This window comes from Fundulus heteroclitus, chromosome 1 (genome assembly GCF_011125445.2).
Source record: "Fundulus heteroclitus isolate FHET01 chromosome 1, MU-UCD_Fhet_4.1, whole genome shotgun sequence".
Classification (NCBI taxonomy): Eukaryota; Metazoa; Chordata; class Actinopteri; order Cyprinodontiformes; family Fundulidae; genus Fundulus; species Fundulus heteroclitus.
Genome location: NC_046361.1, coordinates 28,814,393 through 28,830,150, shown reverse-complemented (window position 1 = coordinate 28,830,150; position 15,758 = coordinate 28,814,393). Strand labels below are relative to the sequence as shown.

General features: G+C 39.9%; 1 protein-coding gene across 1 annotated transcript in view; it reads right to left on the bottom strand.

Annotated features, from left to right (window-relative positions):
* The window catches only part of LOC105928589 (adenylate cyclase type 6), a 69,226-nt gene that overhangs the window by 27,062 nt on the left and 26,406 nt on the right, over positions 1-15,758 (bottom strand). The gene's annotated exons all lie outside the window — the stretch shown is intronic.

Sequence of the window (15,758 nt, the reverse complement as noted above, 5' to 3'; positions counted from 1 at the left end):
TGAGGTTTGTTCTGCCCTGTCATTCAGGGTTAATTTACAACAAAGATTTATTAAGTTATTTATGGGCTAACACATTAAATAAATTTCCAGAATTTATTCCATAAATCTCCTTTAAATGAATCAGTTGTTGGCCGTTGGTCATAAGTCAGCAGTCACATTCTGTAAGATCTGATTATGATTCGATCAAATGTAATAAGAGCAGATCAGTCAGCATGTGCAGCCTGCAATAACTGTTAAAATAGCTTAACTAATTATGGGGGCCCTTTAGTTTGTCTGATCCTCATTGACATTTATCCGTCTTATTAACCAAATATATCACTGGGAAAAAAGTATTTACGCTTCTCCATTTGCTGCGCCTAATAAACGTTAAATCTCATCAAAGTTGATTGCAGTTTAAGGCTTAAATTACAACAATCTATAAAACTCATGACCATAAAGCTAGTGGGAGGTTGGGAAGATTAAAATACTTGGAAAATGTGTCAAATATGTTTTTTTCTTTTTGTTTTTTGTTTTTTTTCTTCAGCAAAATACCAAATACAGTCACAAGTGCCAGTTCTCACACTCTTTGTATCAGCTTGAGAGCTAAATTTCACACTTCTTTGTGGCCAAAAACAATGTTAGAGCTCATGCAAGGAGTTCCTTTATTGTTGCAAGGTGTGCACATTTACTGTAAATTGTTCAGAAGAGAGGTCCTTGGGGTTTCCTTTTCTCCAATTTTTGTTTGAGCTGTTTTCGTCAAATTAAGAAATATAAAGGCCACCACACAAAAAACACTTATTTTGCATCTCCATTGCTTTGTTTTTAATTCTTTATTTAGCCAGGAAGGTCTCTGTGAAACATAATTCCTGCATGTCTGCATGCAGATGGAGTCTGAACCAAATTTGTCAGGATTTCTGTGCACACACATGCAATTGCATCGACAAGTGACAGCCCCGGTCACAAAAAAATATAAAGTACAAAAGTTCTATTCTCTTCTATGGGAAGAGGTTGTTGTTCTATAAAGAATCTATTCAAAGTTGCCTGTGTAGTTTTTTTTTATTGTTTTATTATGATGTTAACCAGAAGACTTTGGAGAATATCTGTATTTCAAAATATCTTTAATGTGCACTAAATGGACATTCATGGTGTAGCTCTTAGGTAAAATACAGTGTCTTTCCAAAACTATTGAAAAGTACAAACATTTTCCAAAATTTGACAATTTACCACAAACATTGTGTGTATTTTATTGGGTTTTTAGTAGACAGACCAACAGAAATCTGAAAACTACGGGTGGCATACGCATTCATTGACTCCCTGAGTCGAAACATTCTCTAGCTCCACCGTTGGTTGTGATTACAGATGCAAATCTTTATGGTGCTTCTCTACCACTTGTACACATCTACAGACTGGAGCTTTGTCTCAATCCACTTTGCAGCTCAAACTCTGTCAACAATTTTCAGGTCCTGCCACAGATTCTCAACTTGATTCAGATCTAGAGTTCAGATCCTGTAACACATGAATGAACCTTTGCTCTAAACTACTCCCATCCAGCTTTCGCCGCGTGTTTAGACTTATTGTGCTTCTTAACCCCTTTCTTCCTTAACTTCTGCTGCCTCTAGCTAGTTTTCTTCCAGGATTGCCCTCTATGTCTGTGTATGGCTAATAATGTGATTGCCCTCCAGCGAGCGCCATCCATCCATCTTCTAATGGAGGCTGATAAGCTTCCTTGTTCCAGCTGAAGAACCAAATTCCCAGAGTATGACGCTGCCTCTATCTTGTATCATTGTATGTTCGGAGTGATAGACAGTGTTAGCATTTCCCATGTTTTCCATTGTAAAACATAATGTATTTTAATTTCACTCTACGTCATTAATTGGCCAATTACATTAACTACAACAAATTACAATAAAGTTTGTCTTTGTAATGTGAAAAAAGTAAAAGGTTATGAATATATATATATATATATATATATATATATATATATATATATATATATATATATATATATATATATATATGAATACTTTTGCAAGGCACTGTATATCAGCATATCTGCATAAGATTAGTTTTCCAGCACACACAATGTACTTTGTTACATACTCCTCTCCTTATCGCTGCAATTCCTTTCAACTCGCATGCAGGAATATCTGAGGCATCCTTCACTTGTATCACTCTTGTGTTTGTGGCTCACACACACACACGCTCCTTTTAAGAAGAAACGGAGCCCGTTTGTGGGCTCCGGTCCGCTAAGCCCATACTCATTTTTATAGCAAGCGTCCACGCTGCAGTCTGCTTGGAAGCGTCTGCGGGTTTTTAATATGATAACGAGACAGGGCAACCTCCAGCGTACAATAAAAACCTTCAGCTCGCATCGTGGGAACAGCTGCCGACCCCTCGCAGGGCCACTTCCTTTAAAAGACAAGCCCTTGTTTCCACGCTGTACGTGACGCTCCTCACTGCGGAGGCCACATGTGGACACTGGGGGAGGCTGAGAGGGCGGCAGAGGGGGGGGACAGCCCGGATTAAACTCTAACAGGAGCAACGACAAGGTTGTCAGCTGTCAGGGGCCTCTGATGTTTCACCCTGGAGACTCTGCTTCTACTTTTTCTTGCAGCTCCTGTCAGCTAAGAGCGTCACGATGACCTCTACTGGGTGAAAAGGGGAATGCACACAGGTGAGGACACTATACAGTAGACTATAATGCAGCTGCAAAGATAAGATACAACATATAAACCTAAAAAAAAAAAACATTGGTCGGCTCTCACTAAACGGTAGATTACATTCTGACGTATTATTCCATCCAGCAAAGGCGTCTTTAAAGTTAATTGGCAAACGTTTCTGTAACTCGGTTTAGATATGGTCTGTCATTCATGGAACCGAATGGCCCGGCCAGTTTTAAATTTTGTTTTGTTATTTTGTAGCTAAAAGTTATTTAACCAACATAGATACCCACCCAAAATAACAAGCTTGCACGTGCACATGCCTTTGATGACATATTACTGTTACTTATTATCACAAAAGGCCTAACTGATGAGAGGCGTCTGGAGTGCATGCATTTGGATTTTCCTTGCGTTGTCCTCTTTAGTCTCGTGTTTGCTCCATCCAAGGTGTTGGTCTGTATTCTGTTACAGCTAAAGCAAAACGTTTGAGTCAGACACAAAACCACCGCATGGATTTGAGGAAATTTAATAAATTATTGATGTTGATAATAAACGTGAGAGCAGTTCGTGAAGAGGAGCAACGCAATTATGTTTTCTTTTTATGGTCAAAATACATGACTGGGTCCCTTCAAGGCTTTTTGCTCATTTTTGCATGGCCAATAAATGTATTTTCTTAAAAAAATGAAATTGGTTTCTAAATTGCAAAGGTTACATTTTCACGAGGCAGACAATATTGCAGTGAAAACCACAATCTTCCACTGAGGAAAAAGAGTTGCATACAGTAATGGTGCCATAAAACAACGACGGTGCGTGGTTTTCTACGTGTTTTACAAACAAAATCCTGAAACGTTTGATGTGCATTTAATTTCAGCAGCCCCCTGCTCTCTGATGCTGCTAAATAAAAATCAGCCCAAACTAAACATTTGCTTTCAGAAGTCATCTAGCAAGTAGAGTCTATCAGCGTCTGATTTCTTATCATTCCAACAGGCCATATAGGGGATGCAGCAAATATGCAAGGGAAGGTCTTCTGGTCAGAAGAAACCAAACTGGAGCTTTATTGTCTACATGCAAAACATTGTTTCTGACAAAAACGAACACTCTGCATCACCCTGAACCCAATATCCAGAACATGTTACATGGTGGTAGCAGCATCATGCCTTTCTTCAGCAAAGACAAGAAATCTGATCTGACATGATGGAAATGCGGAAATGTGGACAGAGATAGATACAGGGCAATCATGGAAGACAAACCTGCTCCACACTGTAAATGGATTACGACTGGGCGGAGGTGCAGGAGCGGTGAACATCAAAGCGTCAACTCTAACTGAGCCGGGTGTGAAAAGTGATATTTACATTCCACCATCCATTTAAACTAACCTTGGCCTTTTTTTTTCCTTTTTTTTTTTTTTTGCAAAGAAAAACAGGAAAACAATTTAGTTTCTAGATGCGAAAAGCTGGTACAGACATACCGTAAAAGACTCACAGTTGTTTTTTGCAGTAAAAGAAAAGAAACAAAGAACTAGTGAGGCTCACTAATAACATAAAATGGCAGTTTTAACGTTCTCTTTTAAAAAAATGTTAAAACCATGTATCACTTTTCCTTCTACTTCACAGTTCTTCTATGTTGGTCTTTTGTGTAAATCCTCAATTAAACACGTGGACGTTTTGTGGTTTTAATGAGACAAAATATGAAAACGTTTAAGTTCTCCTATTTTGCAAGGCCCTTTATAAATACAGCATTTTTTGCATTATCAGAAACTTATTTGTAAAACTGCTAAGTGTTTTTATTTATTTTTTTATTTAACTCGTCAAACCGTACACTTTACACTAGAGTTGGGAAAGTTTTACTCAACTAGCTGACATCATGGGAAGAGGTTGTTATGTTTTATGAAACAAAACACGTATAATATGGTTCTGTTCTTGAATTAAAACATTTTCTTCTGTACAATGCACTCAACCTATAACCTCTCATTACTCTTTTTTCATTTTTACAGGAATGTTTTCCATGACCAAGTCTGGAGTCTAAAATTACACATGCTTCAGATTATTAAGCCCACTTTGGAAATGCATCTCTAAACATAGTGTCTGTCCTTCAGCCTGTGAATATCCTGCTCCTTTATTCTCTTTCGCAGACGTTGTTGTAGGAAAGAACAAAGGTAAACACAAAAGACAACGATATCAAATCAAATCAAATGAAAAAAACTGCTTACGGGGGAGTAAAAAAGTGGCATGGACGTATGAATCTGAAGAATAGCAGCGGTGTGGAACAGAAGCAAAAATAGAAACAGATGGCCGATGCAGAAACAAGTTTACAAGGAAAGTAAACAAAAAGTGGATTATAAAAGGAAAAACTACTGCAGCATGATGGACAAGGCAGATAAAACTGAAGAACGACAGCTGTCGAGGGTAGGAAGGAAATAAGTGGTACGAACAGAAGCGGGACGAGGAAGGAAAAAACACAAGGATGACAAGGGTAGGAAGAGTGTGAGTGTGTGTGTGTGGGGGGGGGGGGCTGATATGGGCCACAGCGACATTAGGCAGATGGCTCAGAGCGCTCAGCACTGTTTACTTTACTCTTACTGTTCAAGCAAAAAGCAGCCACGACACTAAAGCGAAACCTGCAGCGCCGCAGGCCGATTCCAGGTGGACGTTTGTGCGTGCGGACAGCCGAGCGACGGCTTCTTCGTGCAGAGATGGCTTTTATTATTTCCATATGCAAAATCCTGCAGCGACAGCAAGCATGCATCAGCATGGACTGGTGCCACGAGCCTGCGTGCAATTTTTCCCGGCCTCAAAGTAATTGCTTGCTTTCCTTAAGAGGGCACGGACGAGTGGGTTTGCCGAGCACACAGCCGCGTCCTGTGTTTATGCAGCAGCACTCCACCTCTTCAGGAGCTCAGGCTTTGGCAGCGCTTACCTGCTACCTGCCCGGCGCTGGCCAGCACACCTGCTCACTTCCTCTGCGCTCAACAGCACACTCATTAATCTTGACTTCTGTCCGCCTTTTTCCTCCGCGCCATTAAAACCTCTCGTCTGTCCGGCGTGTCGTCTACGTCAAGCTGGTGATCGCTTTGTGAGCATGAGAACGAATCGTGTATCAATGTTTTTTGTTTTGTTTTTTTTTTCCTGCGGTGGAAGAAGCAGTTGTCGTTTCGCCCAGGGGGTGACGCGGGTGGAAGTGGCCAACCGGCTGGTCTGTGGAGAGGCCCTAATCCCTGGATATCAAAATGGTCTTACGTAAGAGCTGCTCTAAACTCCAAAAAGGACAGGAGAAGCAGCGGTAATACTGGCTATTCTGCAGCATAGATTAAAGTGCATTTTGTCACAAAGAAGCCCCCCCCCCCCCCCCTCAACAGTTTAGAGAGGATATGCCAGCTTAATCGATAAATGATCTGCACGGCCGTATTGATGAGTTGCAGAATCAATAACCACCTCTTCTCACAACAAGTCCTGCAAAGCTGCTGTACGCGCAAACAAACCCACGAACAGTGTGTCTGTGTAGGGGGTCTCTTATTTCTCTCTTGGTTTTTATTCTACATTCCTGTCACTTTTTTATCATCCCATTATATTGATTTCTCCTAAACCTTTTTATGTGTTTTATTTTGTTCTGTTTTGATTTCCTAAAAACAATTTGCTTCCTGTTTCCTTTTATAGGTTCTAAATTTTTTTTTTTTTTTTGAATCAGCACATTTAATTTTTATTTGTGATTAGTCCCCTTTCTGCTTGACTGCCCATCATTGCTTGGATTGTTTCAAATCCCAGTTTACATTAATGAAACGTAATTGAACCCTCGAACCTGCCTGCGTTTGGATCTTTCTACTACAAGCTCTGCCGTTTCCACAGGTTCTTCCACAGAACCGCCATGCAGAAGTGTTTTCCCCCTTCTTGCGTGGTAATTCCTTTTTGTCACACTTGAGGTGCTGCACAGTGACACAGTTGGTAGAACCGTTGCCTTGCACCAAGAAGGTCCTGGGTTTGAATCCTGTAAAGATGCGGAAAGCCTGAGTTTATTTAAATCAAGATTAAAAACACATTTGTTTCGGATTGCCTTTGACTGTTCTACTTAAACTGAATCACCACTTTTTTTTGTTCTATTTTCTATCTGCATTTTATTCCTACTTGCTTTTATTCTGTTTTAATTTGCTATATTTTAATCATGTAAAGCACTTTGCATTGCCTTTGTACTGAATTGTGCTATATAAATAAATTTGCCTTGCCTTGCCTTGCCTTGGGGTCTTTCTGCATGGATATTGCACGTTCTCTTGCATGCGTGTGTCCTCTCTGGGTACTCCTGCCTCTTCCCACAGTCCAAAATCAGGACTGTCAGGCTAGTTGGGTTTCTCCAGATTGTCTTTATGTATCCGTGTATATGTACATGGTTTTCTCTGAAAATAATCCAGCCATGACTCAATGATTTCTGTTGTTTCTTTTTAAAGCAACGAGGGTGAGGGTGTTTCTGTCTGGCACCCAGTCCAGGGTGTACCCCGCCACCGGAGATAGGCACCAGCCCCCCCGCAACCCTGCAAGGATAAGCGGCGATTGACAATAGATGGACAATGAACAAAGGTAACCTTAGTAAATAGAAAATGCTCTTTTGTAATGATGATTTCATTAATTAACATAAAAAAATCTATCCAAATAAACCTGATCCTCTGTGACTCTTGGAGTCATTTGGTAGGCTGGCCATTCCTGGGAACATCCTCCAGTGTTTCATATTTAGTCTATTTGTGCATAATGACCAAGTTGGTTTGGATAGTTTTTTTTAAAATCATCATTGGAATCTTCTTTTGTTTTTACTAAGGCTACCTTTGTCTGACATAAAAATCCATTTGCTGATCAGTTAACAAATGTAAATGAAGCAACAAAAAAAGGCAGAAATAGATAGGGAAAATATTATTGACAGAATGGTAAGTATGCAAAAAATAAATAAATAAAAGTGAGGAAGAGGTTCAGAACCTGGTATTTAGACAATTTCCCACAGTGTTATTCAAATAATCACTATATTTGTGACTGTAATTGTTGCTAAACCGAGACTGAAAAAAATGAAGGAAGCTATGATTTTTAGCTCCAGGTTCATTGCAAGGGAGGAGACCACAGATCGGAAAACAAAAACCCTTTATGGTTTCAACCAAACATCCAGCACGGTGATAATACAACTAGAAATCTAGATTAGAAGTAAGACTTCCTTCATTTGTGTCTCGTACAGATGTAGGGCTTTTTGTTCTATTTTTTGTAACCCAACACTCTCATGACCTTCTACGCCTAAATCTGGCCACGTGAAGCAAGAGCACCAGAGCAGTGCAATCAGGTGAGCCTGACAGAGAGCAAATGGAAGATTTTAATAATATATTTATAATTTTTCTCCCCTCCTCGTGATGAATTTAACACAGCGCTCATGTATTTCACCATGAAGTCCACAATCCTGACAGTGAGTCTATAAACATGGACTTTTAAGGCCATCCGGCCCCTATTCAAAGTTGGGGAGTGAGTGGGAGAGCTTGGGCAAGTGACAATGTTCAGCTCTTTCAAAGGAGACAAAAAAGAACCTAAACTAATGTGCTGCATCAGAATGCCATTATTTAGCGCCGCTATAATCAATGTTTTCACGTCAGGAATGGGTCACAGGCAGGGAAGGAGTGACAAACCCACCGCTATTTTCCACAACTCTGATTCTACCATCAGGACCATTGAGCGCTTTCTCCCCTCAGCATTTCTGTTTTTATGAGTTTTGGTTTTGTACGGCAGTATTTAAAACTATATTCAAATAGAAGGAAAAGGTCAGAATAAATAGATGCTAATCAGGGATGGGCTGATCAGGTCGTTTTGTCCCCTATACCGCTCATTTGAGGTCAGGTATTTCCGCAAACTGATACTACATTAAAGTTAAAGCCGGGTATTTGCCAGAAAAGTCATTAACTTTAAAGTGCATTGAATAAACCAAAGACATAGTCCGAACCAGCAAAAGCCTTTGTCTGAAAGTAGGATCTGAACGATTGTTGTTCATCTTGACCCAGTTTCATCTCAATTTTCATCTAAAATGACCCAATCTCAAGACGATAAAAAGGTTTTCGCTTCGTTTCTGCGTGTTAACGTCGCACAAGAGCAGGTTTTCCCTTTTATCCCACCGGCTCTCGTTTATGTGCAGCGCCACAGGTGTCAGAAGGGAAAAAAGAGGTGAGAGGAATATGTTTCCTTAGCTCAGGAGACACCGTGCAGGGATTAGCGGCCTGTTCTTCAGTTTAGTTCCATTATTCTGCCTGAGAACATGCACGACATGAATGGTTGTCAAACATTTCCATTGTTTGTGCATTATCAGAAAAAAATAGACATCCATAAACATTTCCACTGCTTGATAGAAGTAGATCTCAAAGTTCTAAGTTGGGAAAAGAATAAAGAAGTCTGGATTCAGGCGAGAAAAAAGTGGGTTTCTCTGAAATCCCTAAGCCCAATATCCAAAATGGCTGCCGTGAGTTTAACAGCTGAAATACTGAGCTGTTTATTTGGACTTCTGGGAGTTTATATCATCAAGTCTAGACAACTGCATGTGAACCATCTTGTTCCTTTAGTGTTTGAAGACAATGCAGAGACATTGTATTCAAACAATACATGCTAGCAATTCACAGTATTAGCATCTGTTGCTAATAGTGATTAGCCGGGCCATCGAGAACAGCAACGGGCAGATCCTTCTGGTTTTCTGACTCACATTTACAACATGATTATATTGTGCTTGCGATTATTGTCTGGTCCAAGTCCTGCCTGAAAAACTCCATAGATTCACACAAACATGCTGGTTTCTAATTTATCTGCTGGAATAAAAATAATAGGAGATAAATGTCTGATTGATAAGGTCTAATTGACCTTTATTTTTACTTCACCTCCAGTTCACACTATACATTTGCATTTAACAAAACTAATATTTTACACAGCACATGCAAATACATGGGAAATCCTTAAAAGCTAAGCGCAATTAAACTCTTTTATTTCTATTTTTTTTTTCGTTAAGTGTCACACCTTCACCTTGTGCAGGGATGATGGATAAACATTGTTCTGAATTAAAGTGCGCACGTTCATATCCACATGCTTTCCAATAAATAAACTGCCAAGCTATAAATGAACTTGAAGTGAACCTGAAACCCCATCAGAGAGATGGAAGAAACCATGACTCCATTAAAATCCAAACAAATATCTGCCTTAAACTCTTCCATAAATCCTCAATATTACTGCTCAAAGATCACTTTTGGAGTCCAGCGGACATCACGGGCATCTCAGGCCCGACGTGACGATGACTCCATTAGACTGATGCTACTAAAGGATCGCTCCTGCTTCGTGTGTTTGCGTGAGCTTCTTTCTCGGCCTTGTGAAAGGTTCCGCTTGGTGTTGGCCTCAAACTGACACCCACGGAGGCTGCGAATTATCAGAGATGCCAGACCAGCTTTCACTTAGCAACTCTCACCCACATTCCTCAGTCTCCCTCCAAAGACCCAGAGTCCCCTCCTCAAGGTTCAGGGAGGATGCAGCGACCAGCTGAAGGGGGGATGTGGAGGCAGTTAAAACCGAAACATATCAGCCTGTGTTGTTGGATAACTGCTTTATAGATACCTATAATATTTCTATTTCCCTTTTTCTTTTCTTCACATGAAAAAACATGTGAAGAAACATAAACGTTTTTTTTATGTATGCATAGTATACCAAATGTCAGTACACTGCGAGTGCTGAAACCAAAGTCAAAGTCCTTGATTGCGCTCACATATTCATGGCCGGATAAAGATAAAGGTTGTTCTGTTTCTGCCATTTGAAAGAATACATTCAGGATTGGAGGTATGGAAATCTCATGGATGACTTTGAACATATTGCCCCTTTCAACCTTCACAAAATGGCTGTGTGCATCCATTGTGCTTGTCAATATGTGAATGTAGTCAACAAATCCATTCCATAGATCATCCCCAAACTGCAGCGTGGGTGGGGGGGGGCAGCCCCTGCATGCAGCGAATACAGTAAAGGGTATGTTTACCGGTTTCATTTTAAGAGGAGGGATTTTTAGAGCAAACATAGAAAAAAAAAACACACTTAAGCAGGTTATTTTTGAATGAAAAAAGGATTTTAGCAGCTATAGTTCAATAGTTCATTAAGATTACATGGACTCACTGAGATAATTGAAATTGCAGTTTATGGAAGCCTAGCAGCGACTTGTCTGTCAAAAACTAAAGCATATTCATCACTGGAGATTTGAACGTATTTACTTTCAATTTTATTGAAAGCAATTTTTTATTGTTATTGTTTTATTCTGTTCCGTACAATGTTTTGATTTAAAGTACTAATAAAATGAAAATATTATTAGTATTAATATTTTTAACGGATCATAAATCCACTGCAAACCATTTTCTGAGAAATCATCAGAGAAAAGTCAATCGTCTTAAAGGCCTTTTGAATCTAAGATCTTCTACTCCTCACCTGTTGGATATGTCGAATAAACATTTAAATTTGAACATGTAATTTTGATCTGAATATGCCATATGATCAATGATTGTGCAATACTTACTCCGTTTTTATTTTTACTTTTATTTTAGCCTTGCTAATATTTTCATTCCCTGTTGCTTTAGAACTAACTTTAGCTAAGATTAGCTTGTTTTTTCATGACTGATTTAGTGTGTATTGAGTTGTTTTGATTTGAGATTCTTTAGATTGATTTTTATTATTAGCAGTTTGTGTATTACCTGCGGAGTATTTCCTCTCTTGATCATGAAGTTAAAAGAATGCCTACAAGAAAGTAGCTACTCATCTAAACCTGCTTATATTTACAGTCAGAGCAATAATGACAAGGTTTCAGATCAGGGAAAGTATCACAAGAACCTTTGTTCCCACTTGGTTTTTGACAATCGTTCTGGTTCATCGGGATGTAAGCAGACGAGGGTAACACTACTGGTGTTAAAATATCTCTGACCGGATCACAGTTATCCGCTTCACTTGCAAATAAACCAGCTAAGCAACAAACATCAACATTTCCTGCGGATGTCTCCGTAGCGCCACAGATGCATTTAATGACTTCAGAAATCAGCATGACTGAGATCTGCGTTATTTCGGCCACAAACCTTGTATAAGGCCGTCTGCTGCTTAACAGACATGATATGAATGCAACGTGAATGAAAAAAGGGACTTTACAAAGTCCAGTGTGAACCGCTCAGACAGAAAATGAAAACCTACAAAAAAAAGCAACGAAGCGAAACATCCGGCAGCACCCTAGTACACGCCTTTATTAGTTTATGTACACTGTGCTGCACAAAAAGGATTGGACATCCAACATTTAGCGAGCTTTTGGGATTTGCATTGGACTGCAGTGTGTTCAGCCAAACCATAATTAGAAAATTCATCAGAGTGAAATTTATTCATTCATACAGCGTCCACTGATCACTAAAAATCCAACTGGTGGAGAAATCTTTCTTTTTTTTTTTATGAGGAGAAATCAAAATTAAACATTCATCTGAAAGCATCTTATCTTTAGGGTATTATGATTATGACAGAAGTGCTGATTTTGGCAACGCTCTTTGAATAAGATTTGTCTTTATTGCGATTGCCAGGTGAGGATGCCGCCTAAGGGGAGCCCTGTCATGTCTGTGGGTCGTCCTTCAACGTGTCCCTGGACAGACTCAGGCTGGAAAAGCAGTGCAGATACTAATGTTCCACCTCTGACAGCTGCAGTTCTGTATCCCACTGTTAGACTAGTGATGGAGCAGCAGAGACAGCCATCTTGGGGGGAGGGTCAATAAATATGCTTTACAAGAGATTAGTTTAAGGGTTTCCTGCACATCTTTAGCAGCACTCCATAATGTTCATTTTGCTCAAGGTTAATCTACTTGAAGAACCTCTGACCCATGTCAGTCCTCAAGAAAGACTTAATGCTTTAAATAAGTTGTTATGACTCAAAAGTAAGGCACTGGTTGTTTGTGAAAGAATTCATCTACGAATTCTTTCATCACTCCTCAAATTTACCTGCCTTGAAGCTCTAGTCAGAGAGGCAGCACAGAGACCAAAGGTTGCCCTAAAGGACTTGCAGAGTTCCACAGCAGAGACTGGAGGATCTGTCCGTAGGACCACAATAAGCTGTACACTCCATAGAGCTGGATGGAACGGGGCCAAAAAAAAAAGCCATTACTTAGTGTTAAAGATTATAAGATATGTTTTGAGTTTGCCAAAAAGCCTATGGGTGACTCCACAAATGTAAGGAGGAGGTTTGCTCAGGTCAGATCAGACTCCAATTTAACTTTTCGTCCACCAAGGAAAACATTTGCATTACATGGTGGTTGCAGCATCATGATGTGGGATTGTTTTTCAACGTCACAGACTGGAAAACTGGTTTGAGCTCAGGGAAAGATGGATTCTGCTAAATACTGGGACATTCTTGAGCAAAACCTGTCAACCTGCTTCTGAGTTGAGACCGTCAACCTTCAGGACGATGACCCAAAACTTACTGCTAAAGCAGCACTTGACTGGTTTAAGGGGAAAAATGTAAATCTGTTGGAATCGGTGGTTCCATCTGTGGTTAGACCTGAAGATCGCTGTTCACAAGTATCCAAAGCCACTTACACCTTTAATTGCCGCAAAAGGTGGCTCTAAAAAGTGGAAGAAGATGGATGGATGGATGGATGGATTGATGGATGGATGGATGGATGGATGGATGGATGGATGGATGGATGGATGGATGGATGGATGGATGGATGGATGGATGGATGGATGGATGGATCTAAAAAGTCCGGACATTAGGGGGTGAGTAGTTGTGCACGCTGAGGTTTTCTTATAATTGTGTCCTAGTTGTTATTTGCTTGACAAAAGTTGTAAGCATGTTCTGTAAATTAAACGGTGCAAACTCTAAAAAATATGCATTTTAATTCCAGGTTGTGAGGCAACACAACATGAAACGTGCCGAGGAGGACGAATACGCCTGAAAGACGCTGCAGATTGGCTTCTCGAGAGAGAGTTTGTCATTTCATTTGACATTATTATTATTATTTCATTAATTCATTCCTGCGAAATTGTGCTCCCTGTCACGTTTGGCCTTTCTCACAGGGGATCTGTGTGTGTTTGGTGCCAGGCCGTTGCTGGGTTTGTGTACCCAGACTGAGCGTCATGTCTGTACACAGCTTTGCACTGCCCTTATCTAAAATGACCAGAACCCCGGCCACAGATAAAGAGTCATACCCCTCCTTCTCTTCCTGCTCCCCTAACTCGGCCGGGGCGGTCTTTCGCGCCATCCATCTGGAGCTGAGCGTCAGCTGACCCCGATGCCGCACAGGCAGACATTTGTGTTTCACGGTGGATAAAGCACAATCAAAGTGGCAGAGCAGGGGGAAAAAAAATATATCTTGAAGACCAACCCCCTGTGGAGCCAACTTGTGATGAACGGCAGAGGAAGGTTTCTCAGGAAACTAGTTTCCAGGATGTTCCAAGACGGCATAAATCTCTGTGACAGAAGCTATTCTTATTCTGTCGTGTTCTTAGTCTCCAAACTCAGTCAACACTGTGACGGACATGAAGAAGTGCCATTTAAACAGAGAGGACCATTCTGCTTTGCCTGTTTAATCGCACTGGTCCCACGTGGCTCTTCTTTATATTCCTATGACACATTTTTACCCTACAGTCATACTGCAGAAGGGCTAGCCCGCCTGTATTTTTTTTTTTTTATTAAACAAACAACATAATCAACTTTTTTTAAATGTGAATGCAGGCAACCTTTGTTGTGCAGTGCACAAGATAAAAGCTTCGTCATCCAGGCCTCAGCAGACATGATGGATCAGAAAGCAGGAGTCGATCAAAACTCGCCGCAGTTCAACAACATTTCAGAAAAAGGACTCGCGCATACAGGGGCAGGGCTTGTTACAGTGACGCAACAATATCTTCTCAGACATTATGCAGCAGGGCGATCCAACCCCAGACCTCAGCGGACAATGTCCTACAAAGTTTTAGACACCGTCCTGTTTTTAACGCAGTTGATTTCAACAGATTTCAGCAGAAACCAATGAAAAAGCAGTGGCAGGAATTTAACCATCTAAATCAGAAGTGCGGGAAACCTCTAAAACTATAAGGGCTGGGGCCTCGAAGGACACACTGCAAAAACTGAACTAAAAATAAGTAAAATGTTCTTAAAATTAGTGTATTTTTCCTTGATTTGAGCAGGTATATACAATGATCTGCCAATAGAATAAGATTTTTGATCCTATTTCAAGTGCAGTATATCCAATTATCTTATTTTAAGGGTCAAAATACTCATTATATTGGCAAATAATCTTATTTACCTGCCCACATCTAGGACAAAAACACTAATTTTAAGCACATTTACTTATTTTTAAATCTGTTTGTGCAGTGCAGGAGTCAGAGTAGACATGTCCTCAAGTCAGTTGTCCTAAGACCAAGTCAAGTCTTTGAGGCACAATTTACAGTCTGAAGTCTGAAATTAACATTGTCCCATTTGATTTACGTAGTCTGCCTAAAACAACAGAATTTAGTAGTAGTTAAGAATTAAAACAACTCCTTCTTTACTAAATTCAACATTAGCATGAGCTGTTTTGAAAACGAACGCAATATAATATCCACCCCACTAAACATAGAAACATGCCTTTATTTTGTCAGAGGAATGTTAGAAACATCCTGCTAGTGTCAGATTTCTCAATAATTTCAACAGGAAGTGGTTTTATTTTGAAGTTTGCGATGTCGCCGAAGGAACAAGACGTTCAAGCTAAGTTGACTCTGCTTTCTTCTAAAATGACGTGAAGTCATTTAAAACAGAGTTCAGTTTGAGAGGGTTGGTCTAACCCAGGGGTGTCAAACTCATTTTGGTTGAGGGGCCGCATACAGCTTAATCTGATCTCAAGAGGGCCACATGAGTAAACTCATTGCAAGATTAAATAGAACTAATAAATGTGGACTTGTTGATTTTTATATTAAGTTAATTTCACTTTTACACAATATATTATGAATAACCTCAGCGTTTTTAAGAAAAGTATGTGCAATTTCAACAATACTTTTACTCAGTTAAACATTTACTTGTGCATTATGCATAAGAACTGATCACAGTGATTATACAATGTTGAAAAACATTTATTCACATTTTTTGGAACTTAAAAACACT